The sequence below is a fragment of the Callospermophilus lateralis genome, chromosome 2 (genome assembly GCF_048772815.1).
Source record: "Callospermophilus lateralis isolate mCalLat2 chromosome 2, mCalLat2.hap1, whole genome shotgun sequence".
In the NCBI taxonomy this organism is placed as follows: Eukaryota; Metazoa; Chordata; class Mammalia; order Rodentia; family Sciuridae; genus Callospermophilus; species Callospermophilus lateralis.
The window spans coordinates 108,529,925-108,554,583 of record NC_135306.1 but is presented as its reverse complement, the minus strand read 5'-3'; the positions used below and the strand labels follow the sequence as shown (position 1 = coordinate 108,554,583).

Genomic DNA, 24,659 nt, shown 5'->3' with positions numbered 1-24,659 from the left:
TCACCCATATTTTTAAAAATACAACTCCAATAAATGAAAAATATAATCGTTCAAATTAAATGTCAATGGATATGTTGAAAATGTTTAGACACAGTTAAAGAGAGAATCAGTAAATGGAAAGATAGGTATGAAGAATTTATTCTTGAGAAAAAAAAGGAGATGGGAAATATGAGAGGTTAAAAGAACATAAAAAGAGATGGTCTAATAGATATTGCTATGGTTTGGGTTTTATTTTGTTAGAGTCTGTAAACAAGTCAGGATGGCGCCTGGCATTTTGCCAGAGAAATGTTAGGGTCTGTAAACAAGTCTGGATGGCGCCTGGCATTTTGCCAGGGGGAGTGGTTTGTGAGGTGGAGCCAGCGAGCCATTAAGTGTGGAGATTTCTTATTGGTTGACTGCTGTATCTAGTTTATGCTAATTAAGATAAGCTGTGCGGAATGTATAAATACCTCTGTTGTGTTACAATAAATGGCTCCTACTCCTGCTGTATCAATCTACACAAGTTGCTCGTCACCCCCTGGTTATTTTGCCCAGCCAGCCGGGCTGCGGTATTATTTGTCTCCACCAAAATTCATGTTAAAATTTGATTTCCAATATTGATGTTGAAAGAGTGGGAACTCTTAAGAAATGATTATGTCATTAAGAAGGATTAATGCTTTGCTTGAGGAAATGAGTTCTTGCTCTTGTGGGACTGGATTAGCTGTTATGAGAGTGGGTTGTTAAAAAGTGAGGCTGCCCTTGTGTTTCCCTTCTAGAGTCACCTGCTTGCTCTTCTACTTTATGCCATAAATTAGAGCCTTTTCACAAACTGTGCTCTTGAACTTCCTGGGCTCCAGAACTGTAGTCCAAAATAAACTATAAACTTCTTTCCTTATAAAGTACTTATTCTCAGGTATTTTATTATAGTCACAGAAAACAGACTAACATATATGGCTAAAGTTCAGAAGAAAAGAGTGAGGGAATTTAATAAGGAGGTTTTCATAATAAAATGTAACTTTAATATCTCCTTTAATAAGGAGATTATTGTTAATAATACAATAAATAGAAATTAACAAATCTTTCATCATAGTGGAAAATTTTAAGATACCTCTCTTGAATTTGGTTATAGTCAAGCAAACAAAAATATAAGTCATGATATAATCAATTGAAAAGTACCTCTAGCAAGTTTGTTCTAATGGACCTATATAAAATTTGGTATCTAATATACTTTTTTCTAAGCACACATGGTACATTTATGGAAATCATAAAATTCCCCTACATTTCCATCCATCCATCCATTCATTTGTCCATCCATTCACTTGTCCATGTATGCATGCACCTATCTGTCCATGTACCCATTCAATGACTGGTTTATAAAGAGTTGAATGTCATGTTTTATACTGCTAGGTATCAGGGGCCCTACCAGCAATGGTCTCTTTGTTCAGCACTCCCAGCTGTCCACAGTATACAAACTCTCCTGTAACTGGTTAATTCCTGGGAGGAGGAATTTTTGTCACCTGGCACACCCCCATAGCTCTTTTGTTAATGGCCAAAATGCCGTCTTGTGTGTCAGTCAAGAGCAGAGCCTTGACTGACTACTAAAGTAGCCATGAGGTGAGGACCCCTCCAGCTTACAATTTCTCCTTAATGTTTTATAAAGACAACCTTTCCACATTTGCAGGTTCTCCGGAAAGTTCAGGGGACACTGTGGGCCACAGAGAATGTCCTCTACCTGGCCAACAGCTGCGTTTTGGAGAAGAATCCAGTGTTCACAGCAGCTGCAAGTGCCGGGCTGCTGCTGCCAGCCCCTCCCTCCATTCATTCCATTGAGCAATTAACTGAATGAAAAGGTTTGGAAGAACTTCATTTCACTGTGGTGGCAGCTTTCCTCTGGCAGGGAAGGCTCAGCATTCTGCTCACAGATGCCGCTGGCGTCTTGGGCCACCTCCAGGGAGGGGAGGTCTGCAGGATGGGCCCAGGGTTCCAGCCCAGCAGGGCACCCTCACAGCTGTTGCATTATCTCTCTTCCATGTGTGTTCTCAGGTCTGGGAGACCCAAAGCCAGGCTCCTGCAGCGGGTGTGGCTCCAGGCCTGGCTTTATCAGAGCTCCCTACCCATAGCACCCATGTGAGTGCCATGCAGCCGTGTCTGGCTAGTAGCTCTTATTAATCAGAGCTTCCCGAGTAGGGTGACAGGAAAGGGCTCCTGGCACACCTAGGTATTGGTCACTCACCCTGGTGGAGCCGGAGCTGTGTGAGCTTCGAGACCTTTTACCTCCAGCCTTTGTTTACTCCACGATGACCTGAAGTGTGGTCTATGCATGTCCTGATACCAAAAAATAAAATAAAATAATTCTAAGGAATACTGTCCTGGGGATCTATAATCAGACAGCAGCTAAGTGTCTCATCCCACGAGGCTGTCCTTGTAAAGGTCTAGAGCAGTCCCGCCAGTTTCCTTGGGTAAGATGATCTCTTATCTTATTTCAAGTGCAGAGCCCCAGCCTGCCCCCAGAAATGATTCCAACACAGGGCTGAGCTGTCTTCTGCCTCTGCTGGCCTGGGGACCTACTGGCCGAAGCTCTTGTTCCGTAGTTTGGCCTTTCCTGAGAACTTTCCTGATACACACAGGACCCGGGTTGGCCCTGGAGTCTACCAAGCTAAAAGTGACTCTTGAAAGACTGAACAAGTGATGGCCAGGCGGGGTGGTGGGTGCCAGCCCCTGCAGGCACGGAATGTCCTGTGAGCTCCCGAGGTGGCGTTCTCCCCAGGAAGGCCACTCTTGGCTGGCCTTAAGGAACAAGAAAGAGAAAGAGAGGGACAAAGCCATCTAGGCAGAGGAGGCTGCTGTGTAAACTGCAGGGCAGGAAGAGGTGGCTTGTCAGGTGTGGCCGTCCCATCTGGCTGGGGGAGGAAGTGGGTGGGACAGTGTTCAGGGAACCTTGAATGCTGGGCCCATTCGCCCCGAGAGCACCGAGGAAGTGATGGGCTGGTGTGATCAGGTCTGCATTTGGGGGGAGTAAGTAGGAAATGGATGAGGCTAATGCTTGGAAATCAGGCTGACGTAGGCTCCAAATGCACTAGGCTTTGCCCCAGTGACTTGAGGCTGGAGTAAATTGCTTGTGCTCTCCGAGCCTCGCTTGAGGCCCATAAATAAAATGGGTGTTGCCAGGCATGGTGGCACATGCCTGTTGTCCTCGTGACTCAGGAGGATAAAGCAGGAGGATCTCATATTGGAGGCCAACCTCAGCAACTTACAAGTTCCTAAGTAACTTAGTGAAACCCTGTCTCAAAATATAAAATAAAAAGGGATGGGGGGTGGGGCTGGAGTTGTGGCTCAGTGGTAGAGCACTTGCCTGGCATGTGGGAGGCCCTGGGTTTGATCCTAGTATATAAATAAATAAATAAAGAAAGAAAGATCCATTTACAACTAAAAAAATATTAAAAAAAAAAAAAAAAAAAGGGATAGGGATTTGACCCAATGGCTAAACAACCCTGGGTTCAATACATGGTACCAAATGAATGAATGAATGAATGAATGGATGAATAAATAAATAAATAAATAAATAAATAAATAAATAAAATGGGGATAACAATATTTAATATACAGGGTTGTTGGAAGATGAAATGGGGTGGCATATGAGAAAGTTCTTGGCACAGTGCCCATTGCCCAGTGACCCTCAATAAAATAACGTCCCTCTCGTCCTTAGCTATTATGACTATGGCAGGAGGTGGGCAGAGCGAGGGGAGACAGGCGAGGATCTCGGGCAGGGGCTGGAGCATGGCTGTCTTTCCAGACCTGGATGGTGGATTGGGGGCACTGTGGGGAGGATGGGGGTGGATGGAGGGTCTGGGGCACCGTGGGGGTGAGGACTGGTGCATCAGGCAAATAGGTGGATGTGGAAGTTCGGGCCAGCATGTGGGTGATGGTGGAGCAGGGGGTGGATTCAGGCCACCCCAGGAGACCGGGTGGGGGCGTTGCGAAGGGAAGAGGGTCTAGGACAAATTTCTGGAGAACAACATACTTGAGGGATTGGCTGAGGGGAACAGCCTGGAAGGAAGTCAGAGAAGGGATGTGGGGGGCAGCAGGCTACCAGAGGCCACTTCGTGAAGTCATGAGGGTGTGGCCAGGACAGTGCTAGGGTGCCGGTGGACCAGCCCCAGAAGGTCAAGGTGCTTTTCACGGTGTGGCCGGGGTAGGAAGGGCTGGAGGATGCTGGGTAGGTGGTTGAGCAGATTCAGGGTCGCGGGGAGGGTGCTTTTCAGCTTTTTATTTTATTAATGGATTGAGGTTTGCCGGTTCCATGTGTATGTGGGGGAAGAGCCTTTGGCCTGAGGGTGGCATCCATGGGTGTGGGGAAAGGAGGAGGAGGAGCCAGGAGCAGAAGACTGTGGGACGGGGCTCAGGAGGGCCACCGAGGGTCCTGACATTCTCTGAAGGGGAGCGAAACAAGGAACAAATGGGCTCGAGGGCATTCTGGGTTAGGATGAGGAGGGGGAATTTGGAACAAAGGTTTCTAGGTAGGCATGAGCCTGGTGGCCCATCGGGAGGAGGGAATGTTCTGGCTGGAAGGAGAGAGACTGAGCTGCAGAGAGACCACCCAACGGTGCAGGGCATGCATGTGGTGAAGGAGACGGCAGTGGACAGCCCTGCACCTAGGGCTGGAGGTGACTCTGTGGCTGGTCAGCCCTCCCTGAGCTTGGAGGTAGGGCAGCTGCCGGAGGCGGGGGCTGAGTTGTTTCGAGGGGCACTGAGGGGTGCTACTCTGCTTCTTTCCTCCTGGATTTGTAGTCTGGGTGTTTTTTCTTTTATTATTTTGGTACTGGGGCTTGAACGCAGGGGTGCTTAACCACTGAGCCACATCCACAGTCCTTTTATTATAATTTTATTTAGAGACAAGTTCTCTCCCAAGTTGATTAGGGCCTTGCTACTTTGCTGAGGCTGGCTTTGAACTCGTGCCCCTCAGTGCCCCTTGGAACAACTCAGCTCCTTCCTCCTGCCTCAGGCTCTTGAGCTGCTGGAATTACAGGCGTGTGCCAAGGTGTCCGGCTATCTATTTTGTTTTTTTATCCTCAACAGTCTCTGGATACTGAGCCTGAGTCTCTCTGTGTTGCTATTGCATCTTGATTGTTTTGTTTGTTTGTTCTGTTTTTTGGGTACCTGGGATTGATCAGGGCACTCGACCACTGAGCCACATCTCCAGCCCTATTTTGTATTTTATTCAGAGACAGGGTCTCCTGTTGCCTAGCACCTTGCCGTTGTTGAGGCTGGCTTTTAACTCGTGATCCTCCTGCCTCAGCCTCCCGAGCCGCTGGGATTACATATGTGCACCACTGTGCCTGGCTCACATCTTGTGTTTTTAATTTGGTGCCTCTAACAAACAGGGTAGGGTAGAGGTTGCGAATATGAACTTAAAACCACATCCTGGAGGGGAATGAGATCCCCATGGAATCCTGCTCCTTTTCCCACTGCCAGATCCTTGCTCCTCTGCCCTCCTCTCTTGGAGAGAAGCACATCTCTGCCTGCCTAATGGAAGTCGGCCGGAAAATCCAGTTCACACTCCCCATATAACCTTTTTGGCAAAAACCCATTCCATGGTGGGAAAGCTTTGGGAGAGGAATGCGTTGGCTTATGATCACGTGTGGATGGATGACCGCAGGCTTGCTCTCCGGCACAGTGGGGGGGAGCTGGAGGGAGGAAGGGAGGATTTTCCTGACAATGGAAATGGGGGGCCCGCGGAGTGCTTGCCTCCCCTGGGAGTATGGAGGAAAGGAGGCTGTGGACATGGTCTTTGGGAGCCTCCCTGGGCGGAAGCCAGGGAGCAGCTGGGTGGGAGGCTGCCTGCACAGGAGCTGCTGACTCAGAGTCCAGCCGGAGTCTGGCTTCCCAGGGCTGGACTGTCCACTGCAGCTTGGATACAGCTCCCCTTGGCCCCTCACCAAAGAGCCCTGGGCCTCTCCCCACTGGCCTTGAGTGGCTGGACTGGGATGGTGGCCTTGGTTTCCCTCAACACAGCTGAGTCAAGAATGAGGTCTTCAGCAGAATACGTTCAGGATGACAAAGGGAATCAGCACAGACAGTGGCCTGAGACCAGCCTGGGTACCGGGTTCAAGGACGGCTTCTTTCCAGCTCAAGGCTGAGTCACCTTCCTCCAACTCTCCTGTCTCTGGGCTAGAGCGTTGCTTTGGACCCCCAAAGGACAAGTTCCTCAGACATCAAACGGGCCCACGTAGGAGGTCACAGGAAGCCCGAAGCCTCACCCTCCCGTGTGAGGCGTTTCCCTGGACTTGGGGCATGCCCTCTCCTGTGACTGCAGTAGCAGCACAGGTTCTCCAGGCCCCCTCCTGTGGGGACAAGGTCCCTGTTGTTATAGGTTTGTGGGTTTTTTTTTCTTTCTTTTTTTCTTATTTTATTTCTCAAGTTGTTTCATAAGCCAGATAAGGTGTAGTTTACTAGGGGTTAAGCCAGAGACACCCCACTGAAATCAAGATCCGGTGTGAAAGGGAAAAGCCCGAAGCCACGCAAATGAAACTTTGTTCACTGTTATCCTTTCCAATGACGCCCCCCCCATAGGTATATATATATATTTTGATGGGGATGGAACAGGGCCCCACACACGCCAGGCAAACCCTCTGCTGCTGAGCTGCGTCCCCAGCCCACTGATGAATTCTTAGAGGCTTCTGAGCAGGTGGCTGTGGGCAGGAAGCGAAGTGGAGAGGAAGCTGCTTACCAGGGGTGCAGAGCCCACACAGAAGACATTAGATTTTGTCCCAGGAGCAATACACAGCTACTGGAAGTTCTAGGCAGGGGATGACACACAATTATACTTAAGTTTTGGAAGACAGCTCTGGCTGTGGGGTCCGGGACACCAGAGGCAGCAGGGAGCAGCTTATCATTGGTGCAGGTCAAGGACCCCGGTGGCCTGGCCTGGGGAGAGGGGGTGGGCTGAAGAGCAGGGCTGGGAGGTGAAGTCCTGGTGGGGACAGGGGGACAGGAAGAGGGGGTGATCGAGCTGGGAGTGCTGGGGTACTCTGGGCCTGCTGGGGCCACTCACTGCACTCACCTTGGTGGCAAGGTCATGAATCAGCATGGAGAAGGAAACCAGGAGAGAGCAGGTGGGTGAAGGGTCTGGACACCAGGAGACAGATCTGACTTCATTTGGGCAGGGTCCCGGGATGCCAGGTGGGCATCAGAAAAGGGAACAAGATTGGGAATGGTGAAGAAAGGGACACATTTGAGATCTTCAAGTCAGGAGAGAGGGACTGTGGGTGCTTGGAGTCCCCCTATCCAGGCTCTCACACCTTTCAGTGAGGCCATGTCTGCTGCCAGCCACTGAGAATCCGACTCCATCATCTTCTGGAAGCTGGACGCCTGGCTCGTGGGCGTTGGTTGGAGCAATGCCGCCCCCTTGTGTTCTTTTCTGCAAGTGCAGACAGTGGATGTGCCCAAGAGTGGAGACCTGCCCTGGGAGACCCCACCCCATTTCCGGGTGGGGGAGTATCACAGGTTGCCTTTCTGTCTGTTTTCCAGGCCCTGTGTGTCCAGAACTGTCTTTGTCACCTGTTAGTCTGCTACAGTTGTGTGGCATGTGCCTTTGTTTCTGTCTTGTATTGGCTCCTCTCCTTGGTGTATCTGTCCGTCTGTCCTGCTGGCTTGGGCTGTCTCCTGTGATCCTCATCAGTCTCTGTCTCACCCCGCGGGGTTCTCTGTTTTCTCTTTGTCTCTGATTTGCTCCCTGCCCCCCTCCCCATCCCTGTGTCCCTGGGTCACATTTGCCCTCCTGTTGTTGGAGCTGGTTCTTGAGAAAGACTGGGCTTTGCTGCTTGTTCCAGAATGAGTCAGGAGCTCCTGGGGGATAAGGGCCAGTTTCCACCCAGCAGTGACCTTAGAGAGGGTGCACAAGGGCAGAGGAGCCCGCTGAGCTGGGGACTGAGACAAGATTTTCCAAATTCTGTTTATGGGATTGGCAGAGGCATTCCAGTGGGTGTCAGGGGAGAAGAATGAGCAAACTGGCTCAGGCCACTGGCCAGTGCTGACAGTGGACCCTGAGCTGCTTGTCCTGCCTCCTCTTAGGGAGGGCTTAGCAGCCACCAGCTGGGAGTGGATGGGGCTGTTCTAGCTGCTGCCTGTGCACAGGGCTGGGCTTTCTTACCCTCCCCAGTCCTCAATGGGCTTTCTGTTGCCTCAGGGCCTTTGCATGTGCTCATTGCGTCTTGGAAGGGTTTACTCCTGAAGTCTTCCCTGAGTTACAGGAACAGCTCCTCAGTCACACAAGCTGCTCAATGTCCCATATGGTTAGTGACTACTGGCTCTAGTGAACAGTGTGGACACAGAACATCAGCTTTATTACAAGCTCCCTCCGTCAGTGCTGTCTTGAACAATCTTTGGGGAGCATTCCATTCCTCTGAGGAGGAAGGGCCAGCACGTCAGGAAATGTACATTTGTTGGATGGATGTAGGGACGGGGGATGGGCAGCTGCCTTTGGAAACATCTGCCCTGTGGGAGTCCCGGCTGGACAGGAAGACGGAGCCTTGCCTCTGAGCTGGCCGGGTGAGCTCTTGCTGGTTGGAAGAGATGTTTTTCTGCTCCAGATTCTGAAAATGAACAGAGGGCTCCAATCTAAAAACTGGAACCTACAGTGGCCCTCAGGGGACTTGGTGGGGTCCCTGAAGGTAAGGGGATGGACTGAAGGAGGCCTCGTGCCTCGTGGAATGCAAGCCCCTCTGGGTCCCAGGGTGGAAGTAGCCAAGTGACGGGCGGTCAGTAAGCTGGGGAAGGGGGAGCTGGGTCTGGCCACAGGGACAGGTCACTGGGGCCCACTCCTCTGCAGACTTAAGCATCAAGAGGAGGGCCAAGTTGGGCGTGATGGTGCACACCTGTAATCCCAGGACTCTGGAGGCTGAGGCAGGAGGATGACAAGCTTGAGGTCAGCCTGAGCAACTTAGTGAGCCCTTATCTCAAAATAAAATAAAAGGGCTGGGAATGTAACCCCCTGACAGAGCCCCACTGGGTTCAGTCCCAGCACTGGGGGGGGGGGGGCGGGGGAGGGAAGGCTCTAAGACACTGGGAGAGGGATGGGCAGTTGCAAGGCTAAAAGCTGAAGTCCAGCTCAGCGAGCCTGGGAGGAGCCCTGCTCCCGACACAGAGCCTTTCCAGCAGCTGGGCCTGGACAGCCAGGGTGGTGGGGTCAGGGCAGGGAGCTGGATCCAACAGAAGCAAAAGCTCAGGAGTTCTATGCCCAGGGGTTGTTCCTGTCTGTACCCGAGAGGCTCCCGGGCAACTGTCCTGCCTGTTGGGCCTGCTTCCAGGGGATAGCGATCTGTCCACCCCTGGGCATGTACACACACACACACACACACACACACTCACACACACCCCTCTCCCAAGGCCCTTCGTGGGTCCCTGTGCTCCATGACTGATCTGGGACTTTATTGGGAAAGTTGGAAGTGACTTTAAGAAGACAGAATGGGCTGGGGACCCTGCACCCATGTCTGACCCATGCCCAGGTGGAGAGCCAGGGGGGCTGGACACCGTGGGTTTGGAGCCACGGATGCTGCAGCAGGAGAGGAGGTCCCTGTCAATCTGCAGTGGGCCCAGGAGGCTCCGAGGGACAGAACTGAATCAAGCTTTGGAATCCGGGTGGCTTTCAGGGGACAGGGATGGGGGCTGGGACCGCCCGCCCATTCCCTGCCTGTCCTCCCCTCTCCCTGATCTCTCAGCATCTCTGTGCCAGAGGCCCAGAAATTCCCGGAAAATTCTCTTCCTGGCCTCTGCCTGGCGACAGGCCCAGGAGGCCGGGGAGGGGCTGCCTGCTCCTCGTCTTCTCTGTCTGCTGCCTGAGACTGAGGGTCAGCTCTGAGGCGGTGGCTGGGGACAGGCAGGGGGCAGGAGGGCTGAGGGCCCATTGGAGTCCCAGCTTGGGACCCTCTGCAGGGGGAGGGGCACGGGCTGTGGGCCCGGGAGTGAGCTCAGGTCCCTGTTGGTGGCCTTGTCTCTGTCACTGGCCTCCCTGGGCCTCAGTCTCCCCATCCATGGGTCCCTCTGGGGAAGCACGTTTGGAGGGAGGGGTGGTCCCTCTCCCACCCCCTTTTCCTCTGCCCACCCTGCCCTTCCTTCTCGGGTTGCTGCCCTGGATGTCACCAGGCTGGGCAAACAAGGACCAGAGGAGGCTGCCCTCTGTCTGGCCCAGCCACAGAGACTCCTGGGGACACTTCCAGGGCCTTCCTACAGACAGGCTCACCTGGCAGGCTGCACCCCGCAGAGTCACTTGGAGCCACGTGGATGCCGTCTGCTGCCCAGATGACTCTGTGCTCATCTCGACCTGCGGCCACCCCTGGGCCAGCGCTTTGACTTGGGGGCAGGAGCAGTTTCCTAGGCCCCTGGACACCCAGCTGGGCAGGGGCAGCCACTGTGAGCCCACAGAGTAGTGCATGGGCAAGGAACTGGCCCCCAAGGCCATCGGGAGAGGTGCCTGTCTGTCCCTGCAGGTGGGGGTCTGGAAGCCCAGGAGAGGCCGCCCCGCCCCCCTTCCTGCCCCTGCCCCACCGAGACGCCCCACGGGGTCCTTCCCCTGTGGCAGTGCGTCAGTGCTGTCCTGCACCCTTCACTCCACAGATGTGGAAACCAAAACCCCAAGGGGAAGGCACAGCCCAAGGGGACACTGCTGTTGGGGGCAGAGGTGACAACAGTTAATTCCACACACGCGTAGTGGGTGCCAGGCGTGTTGGGGGCTGGGATTCTGTGCCAAGGATGCCACAGCCTGGCCCTGGGGGGGGCCATCAGAAGTCACCTGACCCAGAGCTGCAGCAGAGCAGAGCAGGGGTGGGGGAGGTGACAAGCACAGCTTCCCGGCAGCGGCTCTGAGGTCAGTGTGGATCTGCTCCTGGCCTTGGGTTCCACCAGGGCTCTTTGTCCTCCTACTGCCCTGGATGTCACCAGGCTGGGCAAACAAGGTGACATCCAGGGCAGTATGTCTTGTGCCTCCTGATATAACATGATAGTAATGGTGCAGAGCTCGCGGGGTGGGGGGGTTCACAGTGGGAAGCTGGGGGACACCAGGGTGGGGGGGGTTCACGGTGGGAAGCTGGGGGACACTGCCTGGGACTCCAGCGGCAGCCGCCCCTCCCCTTTGGGTCCCATGGATGGTCCAGCAGGCCTCCCCGTCCTCTTCCTTTCCTCTTGCTGCTAGATAGCCATTTTGCATTGTTGCTGTCCCCTGAAGTCCCCATCCTCCCTGCTAATGACCACACTATCCCTTTGAGAACCTAAAAGCCAAGAAAAAAGATTGCCCACGGTTCTGCCACATACACACCCCAGGGTCTGTGTCTTCTGCCGTCCCTCTGGGCTGGGGCTACCCCTCCCCGACCCACAATCGGATCTTTAAAAACATGCAGTACAGGGTTACAACTTACAGTCCATAAAGTGTACCCTGAGGGTGCACAGTCCAGCAGGGCGCAATGGTGCCCACCTGTAATCCCAGCAACTCAGGAGGCCGAGGCAAGAGAATTGCAAATCTGAGGCCATCCGTAGCCACTTAGGGAGGCTCTGTCCCAAAATAAAATTAAACCGGGCTGGGGATATATCTCAGTGGTGGAGCGGCCCTGGGTTCAATTGCCAGTATTGCGAAAACCAGAAACAAGTATTCATAGAGTTGGGTGGCCTTCCACTCTCCCCAACTGCAGAACATATTCACCAGAATGGAACCCCACACCCATCAGCAGTCATTCCTCATTCTCCCTTCCTCCAGTTCCTGGCAATCTCTATGGAAAAGTCGAGTCCCTATAAGTTCACCTCTTCTGGGTATTTCATATAAATCACAGAACATGCTGTCTCTTGTGACTGACTTCTTTTGCTTGGCATAATGTTCTAAAGGCTCACCCATGTTGTAGCCTTAGTCAGTAGTTCACTCCTTTTTTATGGCTGAATAGTGTTCCACTGTAGGGACAGACCACATTTTGTTTATCCATTCATTGGTTGATAGACATTTGGGTTGTTTTCACTTTTTGGCTATTAAAAATAATGCTGTAATGAATATATGTGCGCAATTTTGTTACCAAATAAGACCTGTTTTGCCTGCCCCACAGAGTACAGGTCATAGTAACAATGAGTTCTGCAAAAGGGAGTTCTATTATAAGGCAGCCAAGTGCGAAGAGATGGAGACCCCAGTCTCTAATCAGCCTCCCCAAGGATGGAGCTTGGGGATACTGTGGACCGAGGCATGAGGGGAGGTGATGGAGGACCCACACACAGGAGATATCTCATGTGGTCAACTAAAGCGAGTAATGAAGAGCAGGCCAGTAGGCCAGGTGTAGAAATGCCTGAGATTAGAACAGGCGACATCTAAAGGGTTTATTTAAGAACTGAGAGCAGATGATTTTTCAGGTTTTCCCTTCTTTTCTTTCTTTCTTTTTTTTTTTTTTGGTACTGGGATTGAACCCAGGGCCACTCCACCACTGAGCCACATCCCCAGCCCTATTGTATCGGACTGTATTTAGAGACAGGGTCTCACTGAGTTGCTTAGCGCATCACTTTTTGCTGAGGCTGGTTTTGAACTTGCGATCCTCCTGCCTCAGCCTCTGGAGCTGCTGGGGTTACAGGCGAGTGCCTCGGTGTCCGCCAGCTCCGTTTTGGTTTTTGTGTGGCTGTATGTTTTTGTTTCTCTCGGGCTGGTATCTCGGAGTGGATCTGCTGGGTCCTGTGGCAACTGCATGTTGGACTTTTTGAGAAGCTGCCACTGTTTTCTGAAATGCCTGTCACATTTTACATTCCCTCCAGCAGGGAGGTTGCGATTTCCCCACATCCTCTATATGCTTGTCATTATCTGCCCATTGATTGATTGATTGATATTTTAGTCCTGGGGATTGAACCCAGGATGTTCTACCACTGAGCTATATCCTTGGTCTTTTTTATTTATTTTTTTATTTTGGGACAGGGACTCACTAAGTTGCTTAGGGCCTTGCTAAATTGCTGAGGCTGGCCTCCCCAAAGTTGTGATCCTCCTGCCTCAGCCTCCCAAGGTGCTGGGATTACAACTACTTACCACAACACCTGGCTTATTATCTGTTTTTCATTGTAGCCATCCTTGAGGTGTGAGGTGCACTTCACCTGGAAGCATGGGCTCATTGTTTCCCCTGCCACCCCCTAGCAGCTTCCCCTCTATCCCAGTCATCAAGGCTCATGCAAGGAGGCTCTTATTTTTCCCTCCTTAAAACAAACAAACACCCCTCCCCCCCATGAAACAGAACAAAACAGAGCTCTCTTCTCCCACTGTCCCTCTTTGTCCCTCACCATCCCCCTCCTCCCTGTCTCTCACCATCCCCCTCCTCCCTGTCCCTCACATCCCCCTCCTCCCTGTCCCTCACATCCCCCTCCTCCCTGTCCCTCACATCCCCCTCCTCCCTGTCTCTCACCATCCCCCTCCTCCCTGTCCCTCACATCCCCCTCCTCCCTGTCCCTCACATCCCCCTCCTCCCTGTCCCTCACCATCCCCCTCCTCTCTGTCCCGCACATCCCCCTCCTCCCTGTCCCTCACCATCTCCCTCCTCCCTGTCCCTCACCATCCCCCTCCTCCCTGTCCCTCACATCCCCCTCCTCCCTGTCCCTCACATCCCCCTCCTCTCTGTCCCTCACATCCCCCTCCTCCCTGTCCCTCACATCCCCCTCCTCCCTGTCCCTCACATCCCCCTCCTCCCTGTCCCTCACCATCCCCCTCCTCCCTGTCCCTCACATCCCCCTCCTCCCTGTCCCTCACATCCCCCTCCTCCCTGTCCCTCACATCCCCCTCCTCCCTGTCCCTCACATCCCCCTCCTCCCTGTCCCTCACATCCCCCTCCTCCCTGTCCCTCACATCCCCCTCCTCTCTGTCCCTCACATCCCCCTCCTCCCTGTCCCTCACATCCCCCTCCTCCCTGTCCCTCACCATCCCCCTCCTCCCTGTCCCTCACATCCCCCTCCTCCCTGTCCCTCACATCCCCCTCCTCCCTGTCCCTCACCATCCCCCTCCTCCCTGTCCCTCACATCCCCCTCCTCCCTGTCCCTCACATCTCCCTCCTCCCTGTCCCTCACTATCCCCCTCCTCCCTGTCCCTCACATCCCCCTCTTCTCTGTCCCTCACATCCCCCTCCTCTCTGTCCCTCACCATCTCCCTCCTCCCTGTCCCTCACCATCTCCCTCCTCCCTGTCCCTCACCATCCCCCTCCTCCCTGTCCCTCACATCCCCCTCCTCTCTGTCCCTCACATCCCCCTCCTCCCTGTCCCTCACATCCCCCTCCTCCCTGTCCCTCACCATCTCCCTCCTCCCTGTCCCTCACCATACCCCTCCTCCCTGTCCCTCACATCCCCCTCCTCCCTGTCCCTCACATCCCCCTCCTCCCTGTCCCTCACATCCCCCTCCTCCCTGTCCCTCACCATCTCCCTCCTCCCTGTCCCTCACCATCCCCCTCCTCCCTGTCCCTCACATCCCCCTCCTCTCTGTCCCTCACATCCCCCTCCTCCCTGTCCCTCACCATCTCCCTCCTCCCTGTCCCTCACCATCCCCCTCCTCCTTGTCCCTCACATCCCCCTCCTCCCTGTCCCTCACATCCCCCTCCTCTCTGTCCCTCACATCCCCCTCCTCCCTGTCCCTCACCATCCCCCTCCTCCCTGTCCCTCACCATCCCCCTCCTCCCTTTTATAGAAAACTTCACAAAAGGATTTTTTCAACTGGTTCCCAATTTCTCTCATTTTCTTTGAACTTACTCCCGTCAGGCTTTTATCCCCACCGTGTCACCCAAACTGGTCAAGGTTGGTGACCTCTGCATTGCTGGCCCCAGGAGGCCTTTCTGGGCCTGACCGAGGGTCAGTGGCCTCCTGTGCAGTTGGTCAGTCCCTTCTCTTTTCCGACTTGGGTCCAGGCACTCGTCCTGGTTGCCTCTCCTTCCTCTCCTCTCTTCATCTCCTTGGCTGTTCCTGACCTCTTCCTGACCTTGAGATGTCAGGAGCTTCAGGGTTCAGTCCTTGGTCCCTCAGGGTATTGGGGTCTCCTCCAGTCTCACAAATTTATTTTTTATTTTTATTTTTCGATGCTGGGGATGGCACCAGGGTGCTCTCCCACTGAGCTACCGCCCCCCAGGCCTTTGTATTTTGAGGCAGGGTCTCTCTACATTGCCCAGGCTGGTTCTGAATTTGCGATCCTCCTGCCTCAGCCTCCTGAGTTGCTGGGATTACAGGTGTGTGCCACTGTGCCTGGCCAGTCTCACTAAATGTCACCAAGTGCCGATGACCCCGGGTGTGGCTCCAGGCAGGGCTCCCCCTGAGCTCCAGACTCTGGTCCCCCGCTGCCCCTGGGCATTTCCCCTGCACTTCTGACCTGACAAATCCCAACTGGAGGCCCGATTCTTCCTGTCCTGTTGCCAGTCCCACGTCTCAGCTTGCAGTTTTCTCCGCTCCTCTTTGTCTCTACCCCAGGAAGCCCGTCACCTCTCCCCACCACTCCGCTCCCCTTGGGGCCAAGCCACCTTCTGCCTGGGAGTTACAGAGGCCTCCTAACTGGTGTCCCTGCGTCCACCCTTGACCCCAGTCTGTTCTCAGCTCAGAGCAGAGAGATCCTTTTAAAGTGCCAGCGAGACCCTGCGGTTCCTCTGCCCAGAGCCTGGCAGCAAAGCTTTGTCTTGGGAGGTGGAGCCCTGGCTTCGGGTCAGGCTGCAGTTCTGGGTCCTTCCCTGTAATCCCCACTGGTTCCTCCCTGGTCCCCAGACGCACCAAGCACAACATGGTCTTCGAGCTCACTGTCCCCCTGTCTGGGATGCTCTTGCTCAGAAATCTGCAGGACTCTCTCCTCATCTCCTTCCAGAGGTTCCTCAAATGTCACTGCCTGGGTGAAGCCATGACTGTCCCTGTCTCTCACCACCCTGGTAAAGTTACCCCCTGCCCCTGCCACCCCCCTGGCTCTTGTATTTTTTTTCTCCTTGGTGCTTACACCCCTGACCTGCTGTGCCTTTTACATGTTGGCCTTGTTTATTATGCATGTCCCCCGTTTGAATGCGAGCTCTGGGCAGGGCTTTTGGTCTGGTTTGCTCAGCCCTTAAAATGCTGCCTGCTACACAGTAAGCACAGAATAGATACTTGCGGGATGAATGTAAGGATGCCAATAGTGGGAAGTTCTCCCAGATGCCTGCATCCTGCTGCAGAGCAGCCTCCCGGCTCTGCCACTGATGGCCAGCAGGTGGCACTGTGACCACAGCAATGGAAGGCCCTGGGTCCCCAGCCACTTTTCTCAGAAATCCACTGGGGTAGAAATCCCTGCTTCGGAGGTGGAAGGGCTGGATGTGGTGTGACGGTGTATGTGCGTCCCAGGTCCTCCTGCTGGCTGCTTCTGTCTTCTGGAAGGACTCCAGGGAACCTGTGATTACCTCTGGACTGGTGAAGGTCACCCACCCCACCTCCCACCCCAGCCAGCTCCAGGCCTAAGTGACAGTGAGGTTTCTGGAATCTTTCATGGAGCCCGGGACAGTCCTGCCTCCTCTGCTCCAGTCTTGGGTCCTATCTGACTGTCCTGGGGCTCTCAAACTGTGTCCAGCCACCGCGAGTGTCCTTCTTCCTCTCCGTGGGAGATAAGGACTGCCGAGGGGCCCTGGCCCTGCATCCTGGGCTTCTCACCATCAGCATGCCGAGGGCACAGCAGGGACTCTGAGCCCAGCCAGGGGTCTGTTCTGCCTTTGCTGTTTCCCCACTGGGTGACCTCCGCCAAGTGCTCTGAGCCTCTGCCTTGTCTGGCCAGTGCCTGAAGGTTGTGGGGAAGGGGAGCGCTCACCCTCTCATCCCCATCTGGTTCTGGGCCAAGGTGGAGCTGGTGCCCTCAGAAGTGCTAGCTCCCGTGGTGGGGGGCAGGGTGAGGACTGGCTGGGCCTGAGGGCAGCCAGGAGCGGCTCTTGCTCGCTGTGCAAGGCTCTTGCTCCTTAGACACCTGTGCAAGGCATCTCCCACCTGCCCCGTGCTGTGCAGGGCCTCAGGGGACTGAAGGGCCAAAAAGTCTGCTCCTAGGTTCCCAAAGCTAAGGATGGATGGAGAGGCAAGACTAACCTCCATGAAACAAAATAAATAAAAAAATACGAGACAAAGTCCAAGAGATGTCAGCAGGCTGCTATGATGGATGGTCCAGTGGGCAGGACATACGGGAAACCCCGTGAGCTGGCCAGAGGGACGGGGTGTGGGGCCAGGGACATGGCAGTGGGCTCCGGGAACAGCAGGCAGACTGAGGTCACAGCTGAGGCTGTGGAGGGAACCATCCTGGCATGATGCCCCTCTTCTCCCCTGACTTGGTCTTGGGCTGGTTTCCAGAAGCTGCTCCTGACCATGAACTGTGGTTCAGGACGGAAAAGAGGGACCAGCCGGAGGTGTCCTGCACCTGGCTGGGGATGTGCCTGACACCAGCTGAGACCACCTGGCGTCTGACCTGGCCCTGGCCCAGGGAACAGTTCCAAAGAGGGGTGTCTGTTCATGGACGCAGGGCAGGTGCAGAGGGTACCCAGTCCACTGAGGATGGCTTGGAGGAGGGGGCTGAGGACAGGTGTACTTGCCCTGGGGGGTAGGACACTTCAGAGCCTGGAGCTGATGCCCTCCTCGGGACCCTGTGGATGGGAAACTTGTCATTCTGTCCTAATGTCACCCTTAGAAAGCATGAAACTGCTAAGATCCTGTGAAGCCCCTACACCAGTGGATGGCAAACAAACAGGCAGTGACCCCGTCTCCAAGTGAGACCCCACAACCACGGTCCCAGAAGCCTCGGCTGGCTCACCTCCACCAGTGGGTTTCCCAAAGACCTTCAGGGTTGGTCCTGGGTTGCCACGGCTGCATGTGGAGAGGGCCCAAGTGTCCGTCACCCCATCCTGCCCTCCTCCCCTCAGGAACGGAGGCCACATCCTGTCAACATGGTTGGCTTGGAGCCAGGCTTTGACCTCCTGTCTGTGACCCTCTCCTACTGTCCCCTCACACTCTCTGAGGAAGGCGAGGCTGCAGGAAAGGACCTGGGGCCTGGACCCTCAGGGACTCTGTGCCAGGCCAGGCTCATTCCCCAGAGCAGCTGGCCTCTGTGGTCCCCATCTGCCAGGGATGCTGTCATCTTGGGTGGTCCCCACAGGCACTGGGCAATGGCCCAGGTTGGTCCTGGAAGGCTGGCCACCTCTGTCCCTCTTCCCGCAGGCCTGGGCTTGGTGCCGTGGCCTGCCCCCGGCCTTCCCCAGCTGTCTGCCTGGCACTGAGAACTGGCTTCTCTGCATCTGGGTCCTTGGGCTGGGACAGTGTGTCTGCTCCAGCCGCACCCCTCCCCCACAGCGCAGAGCAGAGCGAGTGCTCACTTAGATTAATTAATCCGCTGCCCAGCCTGCTCCTCCAGCTTATCTTTTATTCATGGACAAGCAGCGTTCTCCGCTTTACCAGGACACGAGCATCAATATTTCATCTTGCTTAGCTTGCCAGCTCCCGGCTCCCTCCCCTTTGCTTTCCACTGGCTCTAGGACCCAGAGGGCTGGGCATGCTGGCCAACCCGGGAGTCACTCACCAGGCTGCCTTGGTGGGCCCCTGACCTGTCCTCTCCTTCCTTGTTGGCAGACCAGGGCCCAGCCCAGACGCCGCCTTTCTGAGTAAGTGAGTGGAGAGGCAGGGGAGGCAGAGCTGCGGGTGGAGGGGGTGAGGTCGGGTCCCAGGGCCTCTGGAGCCCCCCAGGGACAGGCTTTCTTGGTGGCATGCCTTGGCTGAGTTGTCAGGATGGGAGATGAGGGTTGCCAAGGACCTGGCACAGGCCCTGCATGTAGTAAGTGCTCACTTTTCTTTCCCCCTTTAGACCAGTCTTGTTCATTTTTTCTGCCCCTTTGCGGAAGTGACTGCTGGAGGGAAGTGACAGAGCCGGCAGGAGCTCTCATCCTTCCCTTAGCTTCTAGACCCTCTGGCTCCAGGTAGGTGCTCATACCCGAGGGCTGGACTTCACATCTGGAGGGACTCAGGGCTGACAGCCAAGGTCCCTGGGGGCCTCTGGCATATGCCCCTGAAATGCAAAATTAAGTGTGATATGCGACTGTGTGTGAATTCACAAAGTGAGTGTGTGTGTAAAGAGTATTAAGTGTGCCTGGGATTGTGTGTGTGTGTGTGTCTGTGTGTGTGTGTGTGAGAGAGAGAGAGAGAGAGAGAGAAAGAGAGAGAGAGAGAGACAGAGGGAGAAGAGAGACAGGGAGAATGGGTGTTTTTTCTAGGGGGAAGGCCCCTGGCATTTATGGGAGTCTCAGTGGGGTCAATGAACTACAAAAGGTCACAAACTACTATATTTTAGACGTTTTCCCCTTTATTGTGCTGGGGGTTGAAACCAGGGTCTTGCACATGGGGAGCCGAGGCTATATCACAGGGCCACACCCCTACAATAGACACGGTATTCCAGGCCAAATCTCCTCTTTTTAATGTGGAAGGGAGAGCACTAACGGGATCATAAACACAGGAGCCACCTGCAAGGGGCACGTGTGAATACAGGCATTATGGATAAATGGAAGTGCGCATTTGTGTGTGTGTGAACCTGTGAGTGAGAGCGAGTGTGAGTGTCTGAGTATGTGAGTGTGTTGGTCTGGAGTGGGGGGCTCTGGGACTGCGGAGGAACCTGCTGCCATCCTGGGCTGGAGGCCCCCTGATGGAGCAGCCCACAGCTGGCCTGCGGCTGGGCTCAGCGGCCCTTCCCCGGCTGGTGGCCTCTCTCTCTCTCTCTCTCTCTCTCTCTCTCTCTCTCTGCTCTGGGCTGGTGGCCAGAGGGTGCCAGCTGGCCAGGACACGATCTGGGGAGTTGCTCTGGCCCTGGCTGTTGGGAGGGCCCTGGCTGGAGGCAGCCGTGTCACACCCCACTCTAGTGTGCAGGGCCGTGGATTCAGAGGGGAAGGGGCACCAAGGGGGAGGGGCACCGAGAGGCTCATCTGCTCCTGTCCTCACCCCTATGTCTGGAGCCTCAGGAATCCTGCCGTGAACCCTGCAGACAGACCCAGAACCCAGCCGTTCCTGTCCACCCCCTCTGTGGGGCTGTCCCCAGCATCTCGCTCCTGGGAAAACCCAGCTCTCCACGGCCACCAAACAGAGCCAGCCCGCAAGCCACTGCTCTGCTGCCTCCACCGCCCTGCCGCCCAGTGCCTTGCTCAGGGGCCGCACCAGCCCCTGGACACCTCCGCAGGTTCCACGGGACCAGGACCCTGGCCCTGCACCCCCCCCCCCCCCCCCCCCCCGTGTCTGCTGGCTCGCTCCCTCACTTCCTTCCAGACTCCGCGGAGGTGTTGAGGCCCAATCCCACCCCCTCCTCTGGACCTTCTAGTTCCTCCACGCCACCACAGCAGGTCTGCTGGCACCCCGGCTCCTCAGGCGTCTCTGTCCATTGGGCACCTCCCGTCCCCTGCCAACACAGCGAAAGCTCACCGAAGACAGGAAGTTCATATTTTGTCCACCAGTCCATCTGTAGCAGTGCTGGCTACCGAGGGGCTGCCTGCTTAGGACGACCCATGGATAATGGTTTCTCTTCTGGCCTAAGTGCCAGAAAAAATCTGGGTTTGTCTTGGAAAGCTGATGTTCATTTATTTATTTGATATTTTTATTGAGCACCTACTGTGTGCCAGACAACGTCCTGAATACTGTAAAGAGTGTGATGGACAAAATAGGCAGGCTACTTATTTTCTGCTGGTGAGTGTCTGTCTCATGGGTTCTGAGGATCTTGTCCTGTTTTCTTTCCTGCTGTGGCTGCTCTGCACCCAGAGCTAATTTAGTGAAATTTTCTGAGTATAAAAATGTCCTTTCTGATCTCCATCTCATTGTCCCACTTTCCTTTTCTCTGTGTCTTGATTGTTTTTAATAGGAAAGGGACCCTGGACCTGGACTGGGACCCTGGACCTGGGCCAGGACCCTGAGTGGCTGCTGGGGACGAGGCTGTCTTGTTTTCTCCCCCAGTCACTCCCTCTGCACCTCCCCTCTGTCTCTGCCACCTGCTTCCATCTTCTCTATTGCTTTGATGAAATTATCCATTTAGATATTTAACCTCATAATATTATAGACATTCTTTTAAACTACTTTTAAATTTTTTTTGTACCAGGAATTTCCCCCAGGGGCACTTAACCACTGAGTCATATCCCCAGACCTTTTTACCTTTTTATTTTTGAGACAAGGTCTTGCTAAATTGCTTAGGGCCTTGCTAAATTGCTGAGGCTGGCCTCGAACTTGCCATCCTCCTGCCTCAGCTTCCTGAGTCGCTGGGCTTACAGCTGTGTGTCACTGTGCATGAGTTAAACTATTTCAAAATCTTTTGGCAGCAAAAAATGTGCATAGCTTATTGTTATTGATGAATGCGAGTGTGTGCAGGTGCCTGGTGGAGGCTGGCTGTGGAGGGGGGGGGCTGGGCACGGATGGAGGATTCCCTGGAGAGGAAGTTTAGAGGGCACAGCTTCTTGTGGCTAAGAGTCAATGTCACTTGCCCACCTACAGCCCATCAATTGCTGGGTCAGGATGTACTCTGTCACCAACCTGCCATCACGTCCAGCCCACCTTGGATTTCTGTCTCATTCCCAGGGGAATTGTGTCCCTGGCTCCCTGTTACCATCACAGTGACTGGGTGACTCTTGTCATCTGATGTTTAGTGCCAGCAAAAGGGGTGGGTGGAGGTGGGGAGCAGCAGTTGGCCCAGGTCTGGAGGTGGGGACACCCGGGAAGAAATTGCAGGTGCTGGGTAGAAGCAGGTAGACCAAGAGCCAAACAGCCACATGCCACAGACCTCCCCTCCTCTCCCTCCAGGAACTACACCCCCTTCTTTCAGCACTGTGGCCTTATCTAGTTGGCTGAGGTGGGGGACAGGGGTGTGGTAAGGACAGAAAGGGACTTTGGCCTGAAAGTTAGAGGCAGAGGCACCCCCATTGTCCCTGTGGCCCTGGTCTGGGCTCTCACTCTGCCTGTACCTCTCCTTTGTTCCTTGTCCCCACCCCCTGACATATGTCCTAGTTTGGGAAGGGGAGTCACGGAGGGAAGCAGCTCCCTTAGTGCCGTGGCTGGGGCTGTACCTTGCAGCAGCGGATAGGGCCTGTGCCTTCCAACAATCAAGTCACTTTTCTGTGCTTCAGTTCCCACATCTGCACATCAGAGTCATGATAGTGCATATCTCAGAGGGTTGTTGTAAGGATTAAATGAGTTAATGTAATAGAACATCCAGCAGGGTGCCTGCATGCAGAGGGCCCTCGGTAGGTATCACCCACCATTATTATCACACGAGGATTCTAGAAATCCTCCACACGATATATTTTCCACACATTCTCACCCTGAAATTCTTCCTCTGCTTATTTCTTGGGATGGTAGCACTTTTAAAACTGCTTTTCAAAAACATGGGTCAGTATCTCACAACACATTGTCAGGGTTAAGAACAGGGACTTGAGGTCTGGCTAGCTGAGTGACGTTAGGTGGTTCTACAGCCTCTCTGAGCTTGAATTTCTTTTCTTTCAGTAACAGACTCTGAAAGATTCTTTACCACAGTGTGCAGCACAGCATGGGGGCCAGTTCAGGGAGTCTGCTCACCACACGGGGTCCCCACACTTCGACTCCAGAGGTCACTGCACCCATTAAGCCCCCTCCTAAATGAGAAGATTGTGGCAGGGGAGAAGTGACTTTCCACGTATTGTGAACTTGGCTCAGGTTGGCTCTGTCTCTAGAGAGTGGCCCTCAGAGGCCTGGCACAGGGGGCCATTGTTCCTGGCAGGATGGGGGTCATTGTGTGCTTTGTCTCTGACCTGAAACCTGGAGGGACCTACAGGGACTTGGGGGCATTGCTGGGAGGGGCATCAGGACATAGAGTGAAGCCCCCACCCTGCCCCCATCCTGCCCGCTCTTCCCAGCTGTGGGGTCCCCTGATCTGCCCTCCCCCTCTGCTCCCTGGGCCTGGCCCCTGGGGGAGAGCTCTGTGCAGGAGTGGGACCCAGGTGCTGCCTTGGCCCCTCAGTCATGGCCTCTCTGATTTCTCGAGGCCTCTGCAGATCTCAGGAAGGATAAAGCGTGGCCCAAACAAGGGGATAAGCTTTAGCCATGTTTTCATTTTTTTTTTTTTACTGAGATTGTAATGGAGAAAAAAAAAAAAAGTCAAGTAAAAAATAGCCCCATCTGGACCGAGCAGGGGAGAAAGCAATTTCCTTCTGAAATCTCTTTTTCTGATTCTCGAAAAATGCAATTTGGAAATGTCCTGGTGGCTCTGGCTGGGGGGTGGACCAGACCACCTACAAGGCCTGAAGCACCAACCTATCCCCCATTCTCTTACTAACCCATCAATCCATCATGTCCGCCACCCTGCCCATTAGACCATCACCCCACTAGCCAATCCACCAAGCCCCAGCCAACCTATCATCCCACGCCACCAACCTCTAAGCAACATGCTGACCAGCTCACCAACCAGATCACCCACCAGCTGACCAACTTGCTAACCCACCGCTCTGCTAATCAACCAGTTCTTTCACCACCCCACTAATTAGCCTATTGACCAACTCACCAATTAATTCATCACGCCACTGTCCACTCAGAAGATAGACACGGCACGGTATTATTGACAGAAAAGATTTAATATAAAGAACTGTTAATTATGAGGGGAGATGACCTACTAGAGCAGGTGGTTACTCCTGCTGTAAAAATTCAGGGACAGGGAGCTGGGGCTGGGGCTGGGGCTCAGCGGTAGAGCGCTCGTCTAGCACGTGCAAGGCCCTGGGTTCCATCCTCAGCACCACATAAAAATAAATGAATAAAATAAAGATATTGTGTCCAACTACAAAAAATAAAATAGTAAAAAAAAAAAAATACAGGGGCAGGGCAGGGGCTGTAGCTCAGTGGCAGAGTATTTGCCTAGCACATGCGAGGCACTGGGTTCCATTCTTAGCACCATATTAAAGAAATAAATAAAATAAAGGCCTTGTGTCCACATACAACTACAAAGAATAAAAAATTAAAAAAAAATACAGGGACAGAGTGTGGCATGCTGCTCAGCAGTAGAGCGCCAGCCCGGGGTTCAAGCCCCAGCACCACAGAAACAACACAAAACAGAGAACTAAATTAAACAAGGCAGGACTAGCAGCCGTGGGGGCAACGGCGACCCTGAGCTGGGCTGAGGTGAAGCACTGTCAGAGGAGCGAGTCTGGAAGGGCTCGTCTCCGTGTCCCCAGCGCCCCCCTCTCCTTCCCAGGCTGACCCCTGAGCCTTTGCTAGAGAAGGCACAGCCCGGCCCACAGGATGCCCAGCCCTTTGCTGCTGTGCTGGGGGAGGCAGGCCACCCTCTGGGGTGCTGGTTGCCGGTGAGCTGCTGACGCTTGATGCAGGGACTGGAGAGAAGCCATTTCCTCAGCAGTGTCCTTCCGGGCCCTGTGCTGACAAAGCCTAGCTAGGAACAGGCATTAACGAGAAGGGTTTCCAGGGCCCAGTTCCCTGGCCAGGCAAAGAAGGGCGGAGTCAAAGCTGAGTGGCAGAAGGTCCTGCACAGGAGGTCCTGCACAGGACGCCCATTCCCTCCCACTCCACCAGCCCACGACCCTCTAACCAACACGCCTGGACCTACCAACCAGGCGTCCACCCACCCGCCCACCGTCCTGGAGCCTCGTTGGCGCAGGTGTTAGGCCACTCCAGGCACTGTGCTCGGCGGTGACGGGGAGAGTGGGAGAGCGTGGAAGGATGGTCTC

General features: G+C 54.4%; 1 long non-coding RNA gene across 1 annotated transcript; it reads left to right on the top strand.

The window, feature by feature from the left end:
- The first annotated feature begins 18,559 nt into the window (after nt 1–18,559).
- On the top strand, nt 18,560–22,548 carry LOC143641386 (uncharacterized). Its single transcript, XR_013155313.1, has 3 exons — nt 18,560–18,593; nt 18,794–18,905; nt 22,453–22,548. It is a non-coding gene; the product is annotated as an uncharacterized LOC143641386 (long non-coding RNA).
- Nucleotides 22,549–24,659: the final 2,111 nt, after the last annotated feature.